Raw genomic sequence first — 18386 nt, forward strand, 5'->3', positions numbered from 1 at the left:
GATGTGATTCCTTCTTTAAAAGAAGGCGCTTGCCCGGATTGAGGTAATGGTGGATGTGATCCCTTCTTTTAAAATAGGCGCTTGCACGGATTATGGCAATGGAGGATTTGATTCGTTCTTTAAAAGTAAGCGCTTGCCCAGATTGAAGCAAAGGTGGATGTAATCCCTTCTATAAAAGTAGGTGTGTGGCCCGAATTGTGGCAATGGTGGATGTGATCCCTTCTTTAAAAGTAGGCCCTGTCTGGATTATGGCAATGGTGGATGTGACTCCTTCTTTATAAGTTTGCCGGGAATAAATCAATGGTAGATGCTATCTCTTCCCCGAGTAGCACAATTCAGATTGATTTGGTTGCATTAATTCATATGTGACTTGATTGGTTTTAGTAACTCGTCTACGACGAGTGTATTGCTTAAGTTTTTAATGTTAGGCGCTTGCCCGGATTAAGGCAATGGTGGATTTGATTCTATCTTAAGGCGCATGCCCGGAATGAAGCAATGGTGGATGTAATCCCTACTTTAAAAGTAGGCATGTGGCCGGAATAAGTCAATGATGGATGTGATCCCTCCCTCTGAAGTTATTCTGCCGTTTTGTTATTTCGATCTTCGGAAAAATGTCTACCATCAGTTTAAATTTTAACCTCCTTTATCTACGCTAAATAATACATGAAATATCCCATTCGTTTTTACAGTTCGAAATTATGCCAAATGTCCGTTATGCCAAATGACCATTGTACCAAATGATCATTATGCCAAATGGCCTTTATGTCAAATGACCTTATGTCAATTGACGTTATGCCAAATGACTTTATGCCAAATGACCCAGACCCTTTCCGAATGGCCCTTTTCCGTCAATAAATAATACAGATATATAAGAACGTCGGCTCAGGGAGCATCTCTGACTTTTTTTACATTACATTACATTTACATTACATTTACATTACATTTATTTTTACATTAGATATCATTTTACATGCCGTTTAATTTTTATATTTTTTTCTTGTGTGCGGAAGAAGCCTTAGGTGAAGACTTCAATACGCCAAAGGAGAAACACAGAGTAGACTATAAAAAACGCGTATAATTTTAAATGATAGGAAGTTTTTTTGAATTTAAGATAGATTCTCTTATCTTATGAAAGCAAACTATTTGAGGTTCAAAAACGGACCATGAAGATAGCATTTGATCTAGCGGCATTTTCGATTCCTTCAAACCATACTTATATAATGGTGAAAAAACAAGCAAAGCCGTTGAATATTTGTTTTATTTATTTTTTCTATACACATGTTCCTCATGATTCAGTCACAATCGAGTTGCTGTAACCATTTTTGTCCGACTTGTGCTGCCTCGGGTATAAGCTGGTAAAACTTTAAACGAGGCATTTATCTACATCGATAGATTTCGGTAATGATGGTTACTGATTCACTTCAAAGTTTAAATTTATTGATCTAACCACGTCAACCAATGTCACCAAACTACCGATAGACCCACTCCAGGAATTGATATATCTTGATACAAATAGGTCCGGAGTTGGTGTTTTCTTGATACGAGCTGGTCCAATCGCTATTCCTACCTTCTACCAATTCTCTCCAAAGTTGAGTTTCATTTAAAGTGCAGTAGTTCTTTTAAACTGCTGACCAAGGTCTAACAGCGATTCTGAAGGTCATTCGATCCACTCCAAAGTAGGATTCTTCTTGATGCGACTACATCCGATCCACTAGTGCGTGAATTCAATGCAAGAAGTCTGCATTTTTGTCAGTAACACGCGCACTGCTGAATCAAGTTTTTTTTTATTTGCGTAGGTTTATTTATTTTTCAGAAAATTGTTGAAATTTCTAGAAAGAGATACAAGCGATGTTTTCTGAATCAAAATTCATGGTGAAATATAAAAAATAAATCCAACCCATCCTTAATAAGACCAAACAGCTCGCCACTACACCAAATGATACGGCACTAGCACGAAGTTGTGATAAGAAAATCGAATATGTACCGAACCTACCGAGAAAGCTTTGTCGTTATTACGGTGTATTGGATGAGGGAACTGCTCGAGGAAAACATAACATTTTGCCATAGATTCGGCAGCAGTCTAATACTTCCCGGGTTCCTCGCTTTGAAGATTTCGTTGAAGTCACTCACTTATTCCATACTTAAGTCATATTCAAAACTCTCAGTCTCGGTGCACTTCAAACTAAAACCAGCTTAAATGCGTATGGGAAGTGTGAAAAAGCATAGCAACAACATGTGTTCGCAAAACTTTTATCATAAAATCGAGTACAAAATGAAAATTTCCATTTTGAAAAAAAGCGAATTCCTCACTGCCAACCTGAAAATGTCCAGCTTCGGCTAAATCAAATTAAACATTTTATTAAAGTTCAGCTCCATTTGAATACACCGTCGCGCACCTGCTTTGGATCGAAAGCTTCCGAATCCTGCACCCATTCGGAAAGCTCATTTTCCCGAAGCATACACACGAACGAAGCGGATGTGATTGTGGTGCGCGACCTCCCCAAGCAAAGCAACTGCTTTCTCTCCCCTTTGTACCACGTTGCGTCCCGCTATTCCGCGTTCGTTCACCAGCAGCGAAGACGGACTTTGTTTTCAAGTAACTCCAACCAGCGAGCTGCGACACCGCGTCAGTCGCTATTGGGACGTGCTACAAGTCAGACCGACCGCGAAGCCAAACGGAGCCGTGTATCGAAGTGTATCTGCGTTTCATCACGCGTGGCGCTGCTGCTTGAGAGTGTATCCAACGTGGTGTTGTTGTTGTTTTTGTTATTGTTGGAGCTGGGTCTGTCATCGCGCGTGGAAGGGAGTGAAATTTTTACCCGCGGCAGTCCGCGGTGGATGCAATTTCAAATTGGATTGGATTCGTGCGATTGCGAAAATCAGAGGTGAAAGTTGCAAAAGACGCTACGGCAGCGGGAGAGCGTGCGCCGAGTGCGAGTAAAAGCCTTTTTTACGCGAGAAATAACGCGCGGGCCAGCTGAGGGAAGAAAAGTGGTGCATTTTAAGAAAAGTAAGTGTCGTTGGAGCATAATTTGGGTACCGATAATTTGGAAGCATGGAATATTTAATGTGGAATGTGAAAATTTGTTATGCGTTTTAATTTTGGAAATTGTAAATTTCACTGTTCGAATTCTGTGATTAGCTCCGCAATGGGAGAGCATTTGGTCCGCTGGATTTGCTTAACGGTTTCTTGGCAGTGCAAACATTGACAGTTGGGACAGTCATAAAATAATCTCGACGCTTATTGGGAAAGAGTTGAAATTCAAGTTTCCAAGTGGATGAGTGGTGGAGAAAATCGGCGAAATCGAAGGGGAACAGCTTAAGTGTGAATGAAACTGACTCTTCACAAGAGGAAGAAGCAAAAACATGCATAGCATGCATGCATTTTTAGTGAAAAGGAAACAAGTTGAAGCGACTGAAAAAAAATCGCGAAAAATAATAAAAATGTATCTGTGTGTTGAATAAAAAAATGGCAGTTGGAGTGAGTTAAGTCAAGGCGTTTTCGAGTGGACGTGGCCGAGGACATAAGCGAAGCACGAGGCGGGTATCGTGCAGTGCGCGCGGAGATTTAAAACAAAAAGTGTGCATGCTTGTTTCGAAAGTTGATTTTGAAGCAAGGTACTGGGCAGTAGTTGTGACGATGCGAGAAGGGGCCATGCGAACAGTGAGAGTGGTATTTCGCATATGGTGTGTGGCGTTGGTTGTCGGGACATGAAATCTCGGCTCTGTTGTGTGTGTAGCTGAAAGCCAGAAAATCCGGACCGGATGTGCATTGCTCGGAGTGGAGCCTGGGATGGAATATTGAAATAGTTTCGGGTAGTATGTACGGATCAGGATATGCAGAGAGCGGTTCCATACGAGGGCTGACTAATTGGGGAAATAATATGAAGTAGATCATGCACTGTGACAGCACAGCACCAGATATCGGTCCGGTGATGGGCAACACAAAGTTTCAGTTGAAGGCAAATTGTGTTATCGTGGTAATTACGATCTAAACTGTGCAAACAGATAAGAGAGGTTTGAGAACGGTGAAGTTGGTTTCAAAGTTTGAATGTTTCAACTGTTTCAAGTGAAATGCTTTCAAAGACTGAGGCGTGGTCCTCACCTGGTTCGCAATTAGTATAATTCAATGGAAACTTGTACGTGCAATGCAATTTATGGTTCATCTGAGTTTAATCTACTAAATGACTTTTATTGAGTTTGTTCTCGGTTGTTGCCGTTCCGAGGAACGGAACAGTTGGAAACTTTTGCTGGAATAACTTTTTAAGGATTATAACAACTGTAATTTAATTCAGTATGTGAAAACATGTGGTTTATCTCACCGCTTCCACTGTGAACATTCACTTCAGATGTCGAAACGATAGAGTGCACAAAGCCATTTTTTATTATATCAATGAATTGTCACTACTTAGTCTATCTTACGTCGAATAACAAACTATTTTTACTTAAGAATTGTATTGCCTTTTATACTAAATGCAATCAAGACTCGTCTTATTTTACATATTACATTGCATTATTCATATAGATACATATTATAATACATAATTTTGGTGGGGAGCAACAGGGCATCATTAAAGTTGAAACTGGAAGACAATGGATTTAAAAGAGTAGAAAATTAGATTATCTGAAAACTTTTCCATCAAATTATTGATGAAATTTATTCGTTGAACCATAATTCAAAGATTGGGTGATGAAATGGACGAATAATCCGTTTGCTTCGTCATCAAAAACGAAAGTTAAAAACATCACTCATATTAAACCTGGACCCAAGAACAATTTAATCAGCGAATTTGAGCTGAATTAGTTTTTGACAGTTTACAATTTCGATGATGGATGAAATTGTTTCATATTCAAATATTTCGATAAACCGTAAGCAAGCCAACTTTACTAGATGTCGGGATTGACATTAACTATCTCGTGAAGAATTGATAGCAGTGTTAGGTATCCAATTTCTTACTGGAACTAAGAAGGAACATCTGGGAGAGATGAACTCTGGGCTTCGGATGGATCGGGAATCAAGATTCTTCGCGCAGTAATGAGGTACAGAAGATTTCTTTTTATTTTATCGACCATAACGTTCGATGATAAAGACACTCCCGAAGACCGTAGAAAACAGGATAAGTTGGCAGCAATCAGATCTATTTTTGATAAATTTAATAAAAATTCTTTGCCATGGTTGATGCTAACACATTTTTTACAAATAAAAAAAAAAGCTCACCTTAAGATATTGTTGATGGACTTATTATCTTGGCACACTCTGATAACAGCCAGTTATCTGTATTCCAGCATTCCTTTGGCTGCAACGCGACTTAAAAAAACTAATAGGAACTTTGTGGGAAAAAACAAAAAGGAAATAGCACCAAGCCTCCAACCAAACAAACATACCACAGTTGGCAGTGCTCAGTTTGCATATCGCAAAGATATGATACCTAGGATAGGATGTGACAACTCAATTGAGACTGCCTTGTTGTTTTTTAGTCGTTTGCTCTGACGAGGTGGTCGCCAGTGCAGCCAAAGTAATTTGGTACAAAATCTTCCAAATATCATGTATTAAAACTTGATGTTTCTCTTTACGTTCCATCCATTATTTATGCAAGAGAAGCGAAAGACTAACAGAGAGAAGTTTTCGCTAATGAAAATATGACTTTCAGATCGAAAATAACTGAAAGGTGAATCATAATGCTTAAAATCAACAGTTTTAAACCTTTATAACCCTTGAGCATAATTTATATGGCGTTTGTAGTTCAATATAAATTTATTTTTTACCAAAAAACTGAATCTCAAACATTTACGTAATTTGCTTAATATCAACTTAACAAACCTGCAGCACGGCCAAACTAACAACATGCTGCCCTACGAAAAACGCGCCGCCACCAATCAATTGTCATTTTCAACCAATCAGCAACCGGTACGATTGTGACATTAAATCGGTACGATTTTTACTGACTACTTGACACATCCTATCCTAGTATGATACTAGTATCGTATCCAACAAAGAAAAACAAACATACTATCTTTCTATCAACCACCCACGATTATGGAATCATAGATGTTGAAACCAAAAAACCGGGGATAATTATGAACGTACCAAGCAAAGAAGGGGCGGACACCGTCGATAAACTTAGCGCCATGTTTCCAGTGTCCCGAATCACGCGTAGATGGTCGTTGGTGGCTATCTATGGAATTTTGAATATAGCTGGTGATATTGATTTTATAACCATTCACATTGTTGGTAACTTAGGGCATTTTTTATTGCCTCGATATGAGGCAACAATGCACAAATCATTGACAAATTGCTGAGAGGCAGAGATGTCCAACACAGTTGGCAAAAAATCTGCTCTTTTGATTTTTACAATTTTTAACAATCAAATCAAATTCAGTTAATGCAACTGATAGATGGATTTTTTTTTAAATGTCCCTCCGATCTGTCGGAATAATACACGCCCCGATCAACTTTGTAGAATACGGCAACTTTCTAACTCCCATAGAACCCGAGATCCCCAACTTATCTCTCATATACACAAGCGGGGAAGAATTCTAAACAAAATAATTCATCAACATGTTGGTTTCTAACCCCAGAACAACTTTGTAGAAGACGCCAGGTTTCTAAATTCAATAGATAGTGTAATAAAGTTTCTTTTATTTTTTCGAACATGTTCCAAAAGTGACGTTCACTACTCAAAATGTAATAAACTAGAACTTGCTACATTTTATTCATACGACCCAATTACTCACCAAAGCATACTCGTCGATCAAACAACGTATCGAACTCCTCCGGAAGTTCCTCCAGGAATTCCTCCGGAAGTTCCTCCAGGAATTCCTCCGGAAGTTCCTCCAGGCATTCCTCCGGAAGTTCCTCCAGGAATTCCTCCAGAAGTTCCTCCTGGAATTCCTCCGGAAGTTCAACCGGGAATTCGGGAAGTTCCTCCATGAAAGGAAGTGTCCCAGACGAACATCCGGTGGAATTCACGGAGGAACTTCCGGAGGAATTCGCAGAGGAACTTCCGGAGGAATTCCCAGAGGAACTTCCGGAGGAATTCCCGGAGGAACTTCCGGAAGAACTTCTTTGTTTTATCTCTTATTTGTCCCACTTGTCTTATTTGTCTTATTCGTCTTATTTGTCTTATTTGTCTTATTTACACCAGCACCACTGTTATCACCCAAATACTTTTCAAAGCTTGTGTGGAAACCTTGCACAGAAATCCTCTGTGAAATCATGTTTTCATTCTCCAAAACCAGCTGGAGTTTGTTTATTTTGGTCTCCTCATTGCGTGATTGGTCGGCGCTGCTGCTGTTCTGTCGCCGAACCACTGCATGAGTGATAAATTTCTTTCCCATTGTTGCCAATTCCTTTTGTTCTCCGTTTACGACAAATTCTCAAGCAATTGTAAACTGCATAATCAGAGGCGTCGCGTGAACATTTCTTCAACCTGTGCACCGCGAGGTGCACCGTTTGATTAAAGTCAAATATTTCGAGAGAAACACGTGTAAAAGGAACCTGAAATGGCATATCCCATATAAATGATTCATCTTCAAGCGTGATTTTCATATGTTTGCCATTATTCATCCCACGTCCCATTTATCGAATTGAACTCAAACTAAACTTAAAAGTGACAGTTGTTACGGTATACTTCGTAGATTGGACACTAGTGATACTAATGTTTCTTATGGAATCCTTATCCAGATTGCTATCGGAAATCAAGGTGGGGAGTTACCCTTGATTCCAATTTAAGATAAAAATGGCATAAGCATGAGGATTACTACTCCCGGCCACGCCCATCTTTACCGTAACTAGGGATAGGAAAGGAAATGTTGATGTAGAACTTACTTAACGAGAGGCCCCCGACTTGGCGACGACCTCATAAGTTCTACGGAGTTGGTGGTTTGATAGGGTAAGGTAGGTCATGGAGGTTTGCCTCAAGCTGGCAATTCGACCCACAGACTATGTTGTTTACCTGTTTTTATTTAAACTTTTGCCAGCCGGCTGTCGAAAGAGTATGCTAATATCGATTTTATTTACAGTTTATTCTTTAAATAATTTACAGACGATTTCTTAACCTCAATCTATCAACAACTATCCGTTGAACCAATCTAAATTTAACAAATTTGTACTTTCTGCGCAGTGAGCAAAACGATTATTTTAGGTTCATCAAATACAGAAATCAAACCATGCCTTTTAAAGATAATTATACTAAACATTTTACAAAATTTTATTTCAAGTATTTTCGCGATTTCTGATATAAACTAAACTTAAAAGTGACAGTGGGTAAAATCAAAAAATTACCACCATAAGAATCGTTAAACCTTTTAATATGACACTTTGAATTCCAATTTGAGTTATTTCCTAGTCAGTCTTAATTGTTGTATGTTAACCAGAAAATTGAAATATTTCAAGCATGATTAGATGACTAATTCACGTTTGTAATAAGCATGTCTGGGGTGTGAACAATAAAGTTTATAGTTTACAGTTTCTCAATTATTGATTATTCTATTTTTAGGAATAAACTATGATAAACATTATTTTCGTAAGGGGCTGTCCTCATATCACGTGGACAGATGCTGTATTTGAAAATGGACCAGTATCCCAATCAATATATTTTTGTATATATCTTTATTAACGAGCAGGCTGGCTAATATCTGGCAATATAAAATATTAAAAGCGCTTTTGCTCCGCAGAGCCGGACTTTCGTCATGGAACGCTTTGAGAGAGCAGAAAATTTATTTAATCACCGCCTCTTTTCTCTTTCTATTCTCTTCCGGTCGCGCGCTGTTCACCGAATCGCGCATGCGCTTTACCTACTACATCGGCACCAAACCGTGCACTGCCGACGAAGAACGCTTTGACTACCTATACATCGCCGATTGCGGTTAGAGCGGATGACCTACACATGCAAAATAATGCGTGTATGATGCATGACAAAGCGTTCTCGCTGAAAGTGCACGTGTCGAGCAACATGCGGTGGCGGTGAGTCGTTTCGGTATCGTAGAGTAAAATATAACGCGCCTCCATCGCAGCATTTCGGTAGCCTTATATGCATATCACATATGTCGCCTATAAAAAATTCGAGCCTATTGTACGATTATGTATTTACACCTAATCGTCAAATTTGTTCAAAACATACGACGATCCAAGGCACATAATACAAACATATATTTGGATAAGGAATCTATAGGACAATAAATCTATTGAAAAATTCAATGTTATGGACAAAATTGCTACATGTGCAGTGCACAGGTTGCACATGCGGACGCGACGCCCTTGTGCATAATAATGAAATAATTTTGGCGACACTGACAGCGTCATTCTGGCGGGCTGAATTGGGCAATTTTCTCTCTCAGAGAGTGCTACCACGTGCTTTTTCAACGGAAAACCCTTCCCTCAGACCTTGAAGAGTTCTTGGGATTGAGTGAAACTGTGAGTGAGGTGAAAACGATCCATAATTTTGAATAAATTATCATACAAGCAGGGTTTCTACTTTTCATTTCAATGAGACCAAAGCAAGCGTTTTTCGTGCCAAGGGAAAATCTTGTTTCGTTGTTTTTGTTGAGGATCATCTTTCATCCATCAATCTTTTCTCTAGAATTAGCATTGGAAGATAAACGAAAATCTTGCCTATTTTTTTTCAATTTCGTTCATTTGGTAGGCTCAGGCGTGTATAACACTTTACGGAGCCATTGTTCTTTGTGATATATACAATCAATATCATTTTGAAGGGGCCCTCCTTAGCCATGCGGTAAGGCGCGCGGCTACAAAGCAAGACCATGCTGAGGGTGGCTGGGTTCGATTCCCGGTGCCGGTCTATGTAATTTTCGGATTGGAAATTGTCTCGACTTCCCTGGGCATAAAAGTATCATCGTGCTAGCCTCATGATATACAAATGCAAAAATGGTAACCTGGCTTAGAAACCTCGCAGTTAATAACTGTGGAAGTGCTTAATGAACACTGCGAAGCTGCGAGGTGGCTCTATCCCAGTGTGGGGATGTAATGCCAATAAGAAGATAAGAAGATAAGAAGAAGATCATTTTATTATACGGTTAGTAAGAGGGGGGTAGAAGCCAGCGTACTCGTGGTGACTCGAGGTTAGTTTACAATGTTCAAGGATGGACGGGGCTTAGGATTTGGGATCAGGAAATTTCAGCTTCTCATCCGGGCATTTGGCGTCAGTGACGATGTGGCGTGTCGTCGTGCTCGAGGAATCGAGTCGAATCGAGGTTCGACTGGGAGCATCTTCCGGATGGCAAGAGCTATGGAGCTCTACGGAACAAAAAGGCAGAGACAGAACAAAAAAAAAGCGAAAGAAAAAAAACAAAATATTAGATGTTGATGCCAGAAGCACAAAGAAAACTATAAATGGCCTGCATATAGACAACATCACGATCTCCCAAAACACCTCGAACTTCCCTGAAGGGTTGTTTACCTCGGGCCACAAGGGTATCCAATAATTGCTCTCTGGATGCGTCATTTTCCGAGCAGGACCAAACTACGTGATCGATGTCATCATAATCGGCTCCGCACCTACATAAGTTGCTATCGACAAGGTTTATTCTGTACAGATGTGCGTTTAGTGAATAGTGATTAGACATAAGTCTCGACATCACGCGAATGAAGCCTCGACTTAAGTCCTCACCTCTGAACTACGCTCGCCCAGAAACTTTTGAAACTATGGAAAATAGCCACCGTCCAAGTTCGCTGTGTGTCCAATTTCTTTGTCAACTTTGAAGAGTACTCTGACGGACTATCATAAACTTCACCTTCCTGTGCGCCTTTGCCTTTGCCAGCGAGTCTGCCTTCTCATTGCCGTAGATTGAGCAGTGAGATGGGACCCAAACAAAGCTAATCTTGAATGATCTTTCGACCAAAACACGCATCTGCTCTCTTATGTTTGTAAGAAAGTAAGATGCGTGCTTAACAGGTTTCATCGACCGATCTTGCCTATTAGATGAAAATTCTTTTTCGTTTCATTACTTTTACATCTCACTCACTTTTCGCGAGAATTATCGCAGAACAATTACAAAATTGTATGGCCGCGCCGGGATTCGAACCCAGAATAGTAACAATAATAGTTGTGGGATGCGCTTACTTTCGCCACACCACCACGCTATCTGTATGAAAGCATTAAGCTATTTGTTCCACATATGCTACTACCATTTGCATTGATGATGCCACGAAAAGACTCGAATATGAAAGAAAAAGAACAATCGAAGTGAGCGAAAAATTGTTTTCACTCTCCAGGCTGTTTTTCTTTCCCGAAAAGCGATTTCTCTCCGAAAACTTTCGTGAGGGAAAATCATGTGCTCCTGAGATTGAGTGAGCATTACGAATCCTGCATACAAGTGAAAATGTATTGAATGTTTATGGATCTATGGACAAAAAAAAAACCGTTTGGCCATCTTCTAAGGAATTCCTTAGAAATTCCAATAGAAGCAAAAGTATTAGAACACTAGAGGCGCTGTTATCCCATACAGCATTTGTGATCAACATAATTCAACCAACCATAATACCTGGTAGCTCGCCATATTTATTGTTTTGGTTTGCTTGTTATCAAATATGAATTTTGGCTACTGTGATGAAAAGCATAGACATCTAATACATAAACTACGGTCTTGAACAAAACTTTTTGATCACAATATCAGGAATCCCATAAGCAATCTAATACTTATGCATCTACTAGAATTCCAGAAGCAATTCCTGCAAAGGTCTAAGAATTCACGCTGGAGATTAATTAGGGATTGCTTTGTAAATTATTTTGAGAATCCCCTTGAATTGAAAAAAAGATCAAAATTACTAGGGACGTTTTCCACCAATTTCTGGGGGAACTTCCGAAAGAATTTCTGGATCAATTTTCAAAGGAATTTTCGGAGGATTTCATAAGACTGTCCATAGGAAAGTCCAAAGGAAGCTCCTGAAAGGATTTCCAAAGGAATTCCTTATATCATTTCCGAGGAAATTGCTAAATGAATTTCTAAAGGAACTCGTGAAGAAATTTATAAAAGAATTTTCTTAAGGAATTTGTAACCGATGAAATATTTAAGCATTGGCTCGACAAAATGCGGGTATTTGTGTGATCTCCTTTATATGCCACTGGTCCAATGGGTTAGGTGCTGCCATCTTTGTATGAGGTCACGAGAGTTCATTTTCGAAGCATTTTAAGGTGGAACCGTATACAGAAGTTTTAATTTATAAAATGCAATATGATTGTCGACAAATTCTTAGACAAAGATTTCTAGAAAAACGGACTTCTTACTATCTCGACCAAACTAATTTCTACTTTCTGGCTCAAGACTTCAAAGAAATTAGAAGTGCGCAGCGCGTGTTATAGTTCGAGGTAGTGGTAGTTAAAAAAAAGTGTACTTTTTAGTATTTTTTTTCTAAATCTTTTAGATTATTGGTCCTTAAAAATATTACGATTGTTACAAAAAAAAACTAGTTGTTAGTAGTGAAATTAAAAATAAAGGTAAACTAAATGTTAATTGTAAAAGCTAAAAATATAACCTAAAAGTTAGTATGACATATGGGGTACCCAGTCAACATTTTGGTACCTATATCTCTTGATATAGGTTATTATATAAGAACCAACTTAAAGGCTCCCCCAGACTTAAGCGATTCCTCGCCGCGACGGCGACAATTAGTCGCCGCGATTATATCGTTGGGTCGCTGCAGGCAATGTTCTATTTACGCTTCCATACCAGCGGCGACAGAATCGCTGTCGCCAAGCGATAGAATCGCGTTGCGACTGTCGCATCGCGTTTGTTTGGGGGAACCTTAATCGTATATAATGCACAGATTTGCTATATACGTACCAAAGTGGAGGCGATATAGTTACATACGAGTTTTATTATACGATTTTTCCCGAAATCATGAGAACAGTATTACGATTATACATAAAAATATGAAAAATAAGAAAAAATCCTGCCAGCACCAAGTCTCGAACATGCGATCTTTAGATTTGCAGGCGGATACTCTACCACTGCACATCTTGAACTGATTTGGATTTTTGCCCAACATAATCTACACAAATTAATATCTTAACTACTGCTTGAAAATTCAACAAGCCGTTTGGACTGAAGTGATTTCGATTGTATTACGATTCACATAGACATTCATTCGCACTCATATAGGACATTGCAAGAAGTATAAGTCATTACGAGTTTTTATTCACACAATTACAATTGATTTTCACTACGGTAAAAATTATCGTATACGATGCGTTCAATACAACATCCTTTGACAATGATCTGACAAAGTTTGATATACAATGTGATTCAGATTTTTTATGGACGCAAATGCGACTTTATTTGCTATTTGTTATACGATATGTGGTTTACTGGGTACTGTGTGACTGGCAGAAACAGATTGCGTTCTGAGAGAACAGTGTACAATAAAACCCAGCGGAAAAAGGTAATTTACCAAGATGCTCGGAAAAACCTTCGAATGGTACTTTGTCCGGTTACTAATACCAACCTGAATAGGCCAAACGCGGCCTTTTTCCGTTTATTCAGGCCCAAAACCACAGACCAGGCGGCACATGTGGACAAATATTCCCGACTGGACATTCCCATTTTCCCAGATCCCTGAGCCAGAAATCTACGCTGCTTGTTCTCCATTGGAGGCAAATGCAGAAGAGGGGTGTTTGACGTTACAAGGGAGAGTCTAACGCTATACCTCGAGACCAGTGTCGGTTAGTATTTTGTCCAGCGGTAGTATTCGACGCCATTGTGGAAGACGACATCTTGTTCCGGACCACCAAAGAAATCCCGAGAATTCCCACCTAGCGAAACGGATAATCGAATCGGCTTTCCAATCCATCCATTCGACCTTCCGGTATGGCAAGCCGAGCCAGAGGTTTCTCATTAACATCTAAAGGAACAACCCATTGCTTCGACTTGGCATGATTTGACACGCCAGTCGAGCGGGCGATATTGACGATCGCGAATACCATTCTGTGATTCCCTAGCAGCTCCATAAGTCAGTCCACGACTCACAGTAATCCGGAAAAAAACCGTAAGTCGCGTTGGTTTTTTTCAATAGTAATAAGGTAAATTGAGTATCAGTGTTATTAGAAGAAAATTCGTGATCACGGTAGTAGGACAAAACTAGGTAAAAATAGTTCAAATGTTTTAATATTTGTCAGCATGTTGTATTAACCCAGAAAAGCCTAGTTATCTTTGGAGATAGAAATAAAAATTTCTTAGAAGTCACACAATTTGCTAAATACCGTCCTTAATGCGATGCAAACTTCGTTAAGAGATAGTTTCTCACCCCTCGCTTCTTAACGTCTTCCAGAAGTTCGAAAAGGTTAGATTAGGAAAGCTATTCAGTTCCAACCCTAGTGAATGTTCATTCAAAAATTATGTTGCGTTTATGCTGAGTTTGCATGTATACGGAACTGTCAACAATTTCGCATAAAACGACCCTGGGAGTTTCCTAGCCACGTGGAACAAGGAACGTTATAAAGGAGTTATAATTTTCCGAATTATTTTTTAGAAGATTAGATTTTGTAGAAAAATATCTAAAGAAATCTCCCAATTTTTTTACGAAGATATTTCCGAGGAAGTTCGTAAAGACATTTTCGAAGGAGCTAGTAAAGGAATTTCTGAACGAGATTCTGACGAAGCTCCGAAGGAATTCCTGGGAGAAATTCCAAAACAATTCTTAGAGTTCCCTCTTTGAAAGAATTTCGGAATTCATACTCAGAGCATTTTTCGAAGAAAACCTGGAGGAATTTTTGATTGAATGACTGAAGCAATTTCTGGGTGTACAGGCGAAGGAAATCCTGGAAGTATTTCCTAAAGAACTTCATATGTAATTTACGAAAAAATGTTGTGACTTGTAAGGCAACCAATATTTCTTTTTGAAAGCGTGTTTCGCAATATTTTGAATTGATTATTTTGCTGCAAAAATCTTTAAGTGGTACGTTTGTTTTACCTGGAAATTAATGTAAAGCACCTGGAAAAACAAAAGAATTTCGTTTTTACTGATGAGTAATTGCTAGTCGTGTTTGACCGAGAAACAAAAAAAAATATGCACAGCTCATCAATTGATCTACTTGGGATTAGAAAGCTATTATTACTGTCCATTTTACAACATGATTGAACCTGCAGTAATGAAGTGTCTGCTCTTCAATGCAGATTTTTTTTCACTTCGCGGTCTCCCGGACTAAATAGCTGGCATGCCCAGCACCAACACGATCTAACTAATTGATTTCTACCGTTCTTATTAAAAGTTTTTTGTAAAAAAACAGTATATTGGCCTTCCATAACTTCCATAACTTGTTGCTAGCAAACCGGGTCTGGGTTAGTGCTTGAAAAATTGGCATGACTTTTTACTCGTTTCATGCATTAAAATGTATTTTGTCATAACTTATGATGCCATAGACCGATCAATCCAATTTTTAATAGAAAACAATGGGACAAGATTCCCCGTCGAATGCAACTTGTTGTGATCAAATTGCTTTAGGGTAAAATCTTGAAAAATTGATGAGAATGGCCATTTGTACGGAAATGTTAACATGTTGAACGAGTTCAATCAAAGTTAATTGCCTATTTCCGGGGATAAAACCACCCGACTTGGACGTTAATTTACAATGTTATGAAAACTCATATGTGAATATGTGATTTCCAAATCAATATCTTCCACATAACGTACATATTCACATATGAGTTTTCATAACATTGTAAATGTTGAACGAGTTAGACGGTCGAAAACTTCGTTTGGCTGATATATTCGTTTGTCTATTTGACTGAAAAGGTCGATTGGCAGAAAATGTCGTTTGAACTAAACGATCGTTTCGTAGAATGAGCCATTCGGCCGAAAAGGTTATGTGAAATGATTAACCTTCCTTACAGTGCTAAAAAAACTCACACTTACGGTGTTCGGATCATATCTCAGGCATTTCTCAGCCAAATTAACATGTCTATATGTTCATGCCTATATGGAAACCACTTGGTTCGATACAAAGCCAACAGCATTCCATGATGTCCAACAGGTTCTTAGAGAGATATGTCCTAACCAAATGTTCTAAGCTCTCCAAATCATGTTGGCGTTCAGACGACTTGGTCTACCAAGCCAATTTGGCTCTATACAAAGCCAATAGCAATAGGAGTCAGTAGCATGTCGTGAATGGAGTAAGAGAAACCTTCAGTATTGTTTTTCTTTGTGAGGGGGTTTCCTTCTCTTTCCAACAAATATGACCCAAACACCGTATGTGTGAGTTTTTTGGAGCCCATCACGAACTGAGTAGGTCAACGTTCAGGAATATAGCTTTCCACGAAATAGGAAAATTCACGAAGTTCCGGATCTTCACATTGTTGCGTTAAAAAGTTATTACAATTCGAAAATGCGATTCAAGTCGATTCAAGTCAAGTTGACCTGAACACTGTAAGAAGGTTAAAGAGAATTGGGAAGTGGGAAAGTGAGGAATGAGAAGTGAGAAGCGGAAATTTAAACGTCTCACTTTTAACTTCTCACTCGCCCTTTATTACTTTGCATTTCTCAATGTGTAAAGTAAGAAGTGAGAAATGAAAAGTAAGAAATGAGGATTAAGAATAGGAAAATACACTTCGCATTGAGGAGTCAAAACTGAGGAGTGAGAAGGGAGACATCTCAAATCTCGATTATCATTAATTGCCTCAAGACAAAACTATTGTGGCAAAAATCAAACCGATAAAATCCATACCGACAAACAATGCTTGTTCTACAACTCTGGAATACAACAACAGTTCGGGTTAATTTTCAAAAGTGAAAAACTAGACAGAATGTGATCTGCTGCGAACTCGGATAACTAAAAGTATCAAAAAGTGTGTCACATTTTTTGTACACACAAATACATTGATACACACTTACAGACATACATGGATACACACTTACAGACATTTCCTTAATTCGTCGAGCTGAGTCGATATGGATATGGGTATCCGAGCCTTCTATCAAAAGTTCGGTTTTGGAGTGACCCTATAGCCTTCACGTATACAGACCTCATTCGATTGTGGCTACACGCTCGGAGCGTTTATGTTGCTAAAATCGAATTCTTTGTCATTTGAGTGGATATCAAAAGTGATAAGATAAAAGACTCGAATAAATATGACTCAATAAGAACATCGGTTTTAATTCTGAATCATTTCTGACAATTAATTCACAGCTTTTACTTATCAATGGCTGTAGGTGGCCACCAAACAGGTTTCTAGAAAATCTTAAACGTCCTTAAAATGGATAATTCATATAGCAAAACAAATATGAGTTTTATTATCTTAATACTGAAAAAATAAACATTGCTGATAATAATCACTGGAAATATTCGCAAGCTATTGAATATTAAATCAGTACCTCGTCAGTAGAAGCATAAGTATAAAAGCGCTAGAGGCGCTGTTATACCACACAGCATTTGTAATCAACATGATTCAACCATACTAACCTGGATTTTGCATAAAGGGTTTAGTCAGACCCTTGAGTGTCTAATTTATTGGTTTGGTTTGGCTGTTCTCAAGTATGAAAATTGGGCTCCTGTGATGAAAAAACATCTGACATCTGACACATAAAGTACTATCTTGAACAAAACATGCTGATCGCAATATTTAAAGCGCCTTTAACAATCTAATACTGATGCATCTATACTACCTCGTCTAAGTTTAGTTATTCGACAAGGATAGTGTTCTGGAGATATCTAAATAAACCAACGCCGCTCAGCGCATGGAATCAAAACAGCTTAAATTTCCAGCTATTTCTATATTCTCGGTGCCTTACAACAACTTTGAAGAAAACGTTATCGAACGAGGAACCAGTTGTCCAGAGTGGTGCCAAACAAGTCATATTAATAAAGGTTCCGGCCCCAGGTTTATTACAAACCAAACATTTAATTTTTGCTTCTTTTGACACATTTTTCACCATATTCGAAATTAATAGCTTTGAGTAGAGTCCTATAAGAAGAGTACCACCCCACCATGTACCACCATGTGCCATGTTTGACAGTTCTCCTGCTCGTTTGGAACGCGCATTTGTATGGAACTGACAGATGATTCTGTTCCAATTTTGACACTTTACGACACTGTTATTATAGTGTCTAGAAGTTTTGAGCATTCGAATCGGTCATGGTATTGAAAAGTGGATATGTGGCTTTTATGGCCCCTTTCCACTTTTTTAGACCAACGCTCTGATAGGCGCTATCATCCTCAACAGGATAATGTTCGTCGGAGGGTTATCGTCGAGTTTTGTCGATGGCAAATTGGAGCAGCTAAACAAAATTATTTTCGGTTTGGACGAAGAATGGCGATCTTTATGGCAATCAAATGGTTTTCTACGCTATCCGCTTACCGGAATATTCGTTGGTACGAGTTTCCAGCTAAACGAAAGACCGTTTCAAAATTAGTCTTTGTTTTCACCGTATTGAAAC

The 18386-nt window shown here is 38.8% G+C and overlaps 1 protein-coding gene across 1 annotated transcript in view; it reads left to right on the forward strand.

Annotated features, from left to right (window-relative positions):
- Window positions 1-2638: 2638 nt before the first annotated feature.
- Window positions 2639-18386, forward strand: part of LOC134203947 (uncharacterized) — a 356366-nt gene continuing 340618 nt past the window's right edge. The window contains exon 1 of the mRNA XM_062678789.1: window positions 2639-3010. The gene's annotated coding sequence lies outside the window, so the exon portion shown is untranslated. The remainder of the gene's footprint in view (window positions 3011-18386) is intronic.

The sequence above is a fragment of the Armigeres subalbatus genome, chromosome 1 (genome assembly GCF_024139115.2).
Source record: "Armigeres subalbatus isolate Guangzhou_Male chromosome 1, GZ_Asu_2, whole genome shotgun sequence".
NCBI lineage: Eukaryota > Metazoa > Arthropoda > Insecta > Diptera > Culicidae > Armigeres > Armigeres subalbatus.